We start from the raw sequence: 4,800 nt of genomic DNA on the forward strand, positions 1-4,800 counted from the left end.
CCTTTAATAGATACTACCATGCCTTTAATAGGTACTACAGGTTACACCATGCCTTTAATATATACTACAGGTTACACCATGCCTTTAATAGGTACTACAGGTTACCACCACCTTTAATAGGTACTACAGGTTACACCCTACCTTTAAGGTTACCCTGCCTTTATAGGTACTACAGGTTACACCATGCCTTTAATAGGTACAACAGGTTACACCCTGCCTTTAATAGGTACTACAGGTTACACCATGCCTTTAATAGGTACTACAGGTTACACCATACCTTTAATAGGTACTACAGGTTACACCCTACCACTACAGGTTCCCTTTAATAGGTACTACAGGTTACACCATGCCTTTAATAGGTACTACAGGTTACACCATACCTTTAATAGGTACTACAGGTTACACCATGCCTTTAATAGGTACTACAGGTTACACCCTACCTTTAATAGGTACTACAGGTTACACCTACATTTAATAGGTACTACAGGTTACACCACTACCTTTAATAGGTACTACAGGTTACACCCTACCTTTAATAGGTACTACAGGTTACACCCTACCTTTAATAGGTACTACAGGTTTACTTTAATAGGTACTAGGTTACACCCTACCTTTAATAGGTACTACAGGTTACACCATACCTTTACTAGGTACTACAGGTTACACATGCCTTTAATAGGTACTACAGGTTACACCTTTAATACCTTTAGGTACTACAGGTTACACCCTGCCTTTAATAGGTACTACAGGTTACACCTTTAATAGATACTGGAACACACCCTTTAATAGGTACTACAGGTTACTACTTTAATAGGTACCAGGTTACACCATGCCTTTAATAGGTACTACAGGTTACACCCTACCTTTAATAGATAATACAGGTTACACCATACCTTTAATAGGTACTACAGGTTACACCATGCCTTTAATAGATTATTGTATTTTCTTCTCTTACTGGTTTATTTACATGTTATTTTTGCTGAATATTTTTAAATAGATGCTCCACTGTTAGAGTAGAGTTTGCTGGTAAGTATTTCAGTGTACTGTGTACACTACTCAGTAGTGTATTTTGTAACAAGATACATTAGAGAGCTGTAATTTGTATTTTTAATATACAAAATACTTCTCTGTACCATTTTTGTTTATATCACCATTTTATGTCCCCTTTCATTCTGCACTGGTATCAGAAGTCTGATGGCACTGTGGTGTGATAAGAGTGTCTAAATTACCAAAATATAAATGTGAAAATGAACACTCGCAAAACATGCTGGGTATTATTCTAATGAGCTCTGCCACGAAACAAGGCCAATTATAATAACCAGTCTGTTTTTATTTTTACATTTACATGTTGGTTTTAGCAGATACTCTTATCTAGAGGGACATTTTTTAAATTAATTTATTTAACCTTTTATTTAACTAGGCAAGTCGGTTAAGAACAAATTCTTATTTACAATGACGGCCTACCCCGGCCAAACCCTAACCTGGACGACACTAAGGTCAATTGTGTGCCGCCCTATGGGACTCCCAATCACGGCCGGGAATGATACAGCCTGGAATGGAACCAGGGTCTGTAGTGAAGCCTTTAGCACTGAGACAGTAGGGCCTTCGTCCACTGCACCACTCGGGACCAGTCAGGGCATTAAACTAAGGAGCACTGAGACAGTAGGGCTTTAGTTCACTGCACCACTCGGGACCAGTCAGGGTATTAAACTAAGGAGCACTGAGACGGTAGGGCTTTAGTTCACTGCACCACTCGGGACCAGTCAGGGTATTAAACTAAGGAGCACTGAGACGGTAGGGCTTTAGTTCACTGCACCACTCAGGGACCAGTCAGGGCATTAAACTAAGGAGCACTGGCGGTAGGGCTTTGACCACAGGGCATTAAACTAAGGAGCACTGAGACGGTAGGACTTTAGTTCACTGCACCACTCGGGACCAGTCAGGGTATTAAACTAAGGAGCACTGAGACGGTAGGGCTTTAGTTCACTGCACCACTCGGGACCAGTCAGGGTATTAAACTAAGGAGCACTGAGACGGTAGGGCTTTAGTTCACTGCACCACTCGGGACCAGTCAGGGTATTAAACTAAGGAGCACTGAGACGGTAGGGCTTTAGTTCACTGCACCACTCGGGACCAGTCAGGGCATTAAACTAAGGAGCACTGAGACGGTAGGGCTTTAGTTCACTGCACCACTCGGGACCAGTCAGGGCATTAAACTAAGGGGCACTGAGGCTAAGGTGCACTGAGGGCCTTAGTCCACTGCACCACTAAACGGGACCAGTCAGGGCATTAAACTAAGGAGCACTGAGGGCCTTAGTCCACTGCACCACTCAGGACCAGTCAGGGTATTAAACTAAGGAGCACTGAGGGCCTTAGTCCACTGCAACACTGGGACCAGTCAGGGCATTAAACTAAGGGAGCACTGAGACCAGTCAGGGTAGGGCCTTAGTCCACTGGACCAGTCAGGGCATTAAACTAAGGAGCACTGAGGGCCTTAGTCCACTGCACCACTCGGGACCAGTCAGGGTATTAAACTAAGGAGCACTGAGGGCCTTAGTCCACTGCACCACTCGGGACCAGTCAGGGCATTAAACTAAGGAGCACTGAGACGGTAGGGCCTTAGTCCACTGCACCACTCGGGACCAGTCAGGGCATTAAACTAAGGAGCACTGCAGACGAGGGCCTTAGTCCACTGCACCACTCGGGACCAGTCAGGGTATTAAACTAAGGAGCACTGAGGGCCTTAGTCCACTGCGGACCCAGGGCATTAAACTCGGGACCAGTCAGGGTATTAAACTAAGGAGCACTGAGGGCCTTAGTCCACTGCACCACTCGGGACCAGTCAGGGCATTAAACTAAGGAGCACTGAGACGGTAGGGCCTTAGTCCACTGCACCACTCGGGACCAGTCAGGGTATTAAAATAAGGAGCAGTGAGGGCCTTAGTTCACTGCATACTTTGCAAACATATTTTTGTAATTTATTTTGATACATTAGTCTTTAGGGTATTTTGCTATTGTAATTTGTAATTATAATTTCTAATTGTAATTTCTAATTTTTGCCCATCCTTTCACATGACAGTAAACTTTGATTTGATTGGAGGCCTGTTATCCATCCTGCTTTATTGTCCTCTATAGGCTGATCTGCTCTATCATATATACACGTATGTTTGGAATCATTTGTAAATATGTTACTAAGGTTTTTGTCTTTCTTTTTAGGCCTGGGAGGATCGCCACCTGGTGGCCAGGATGGAGGAGCTGGTCCGCAGCCTGAGGAGAGCCTCCAGAACCGGGTTCTGGATCACCTCTTTCTGGGGAGCGACAGCAGCTCCATCTTACCTGACTCTGTGGCTCTACCTAAGTTGGTCAAGGAGGTGGTGGGAGCTCCAGTGGAGGGTTCAAGGGGATGTTTGGGGGTTCGACAGGGAACCTCTGGGCAGGTTTGGACCCAGCCTCGTTGGACCTAGTGTCTGGCCGGTTGGCGTATGCCTGGAGCCATCTCCACCGGCTGATCAGGTTGGGCCGACCCCAGAGGAGTAGCTGGGGCTGGGCAGGGCAGGCAACATCAACTGCCAGCATCTGCAACCTGGAGAGTAACACACTTAAAAGGATTACAGGTGAAAACAGAGATTCACAGCAAATATCCTCCAACAACGGGCCGAGTCAAACACAGAAACATAGACAGACGGGATGGATGAAACATCAGGCTACTTGCACATCCAAAGGTTGTTCAGGAGCTACTGGTCTAGAATAAAACGAAAGCCTATAACAGTGTTGGGACGTTCTCTGAGTCATCCCTCTTAACCAGTCACGAATGGAAATCACAGGGAATGTGTGAATTTGTAATTTATGAATTTGTAATTTATGAATTTGTAATGAATACATGTGTAATTTTTCCCTGGTACCTAATGAATGAGGTTTCCTTCAAAACCAAAGTGATTGTATGTCTGCTTCTGTCTGTGTCCCTATTGGCACCCTATTCCGTATTGAGTGCACTACTTTCCCGTAGGACTCTGGTCCAAAGTAGTGCACTAGGCAATAGGGTACCTTTTGGGATGCACTTCTGTGTTCTATGCTGTACGTATTATCAGACTGTGAGACGGCAGGGTACACTCCCAGTTCAGAGACAGACTGTGAGACGGCAGGGTACACTCCCAGTTCAGAGACAGACTGTGTAATAGGCAGGGTACACTCCCAGTTCAGAGACAGACAGTGTAATAGGCAGGGTACACTCCCAGTTCAGAGACAGACTGTGAGACGGCAGGGTACACTCCCAGTTCAGAGACAGACTGTGTAATAGGCAGGGTACACTCCCAGTTCAGAGACAGACAGTGTAATAGGCAGGGTACACTCCCAGTTCAGAGACAGACAGTGTAATAGGCAGGGTACACTCCCAGTTCAGAGACAGACAGTGTAATAGGCAGGGTACACTCCCAGTTCAGAGACAGACAGTGTAATAGGCAGGGTACACTCCCAGTTCAGGGACAGACTGTGTAATAGGCAGGGTACACTCCCAGTTCAGAGACAGAGAGTGTAATAGGCAGGGTACACTCCCAGTTCAGAGACAGAGTGTAATAGGCAGGGTACACTCCCAGTTCAGAGACAGACAGTGTAATAGACAGGGTACACTCCCAGTTCAGAGACAGACAGTGTAATAGACAGGGTACACTCCCAGTTCAGAGACAGACTGTGTAATATACAGGGGTACACTCCTAGTTCAGAGACAGACAGTGTAATAGACAGGGTACACTCCCAGTTCAGAGACAGACAGTGTAATAGACAGGGTACACTCCCAGTTCAGAG

General features: G+C 45.7%; 1 pseudogene; it reads left to right on the forward strand.

Annotated features, from left to right (window-relative positions):
- LOC135534727 (inositol 1,4,5-trisphosphate receptor-interacting protein-like 2) overlaps window positions 1-4,547 on the forward strand; it is a 12,383-nt pseudogene extending 7,836 nt beyond the window's left edge.
- Window positions 4,548-4,800: the final 253 nt, after the last annotated feature.

The sequence above is a fragment of the Oncorhynchus masou genome, unplaced genomic scaffold, assembly GCF_036934945.1.
Source record: "Oncorhynchus masou masou isolate Uvic2021 unplaced genomic scaffold, UVic_Omas_1.1 unplaced_scaffold_3878, whole genome shotgun sequence".
NCBI classification, from domain to species: domain Eukaryota; kingdom Metazoa; phylum Chordata; class Actinopteri; order Salmoniformes; family Salmonidae; genus Oncorhynchus; species Oncorhynchus masou.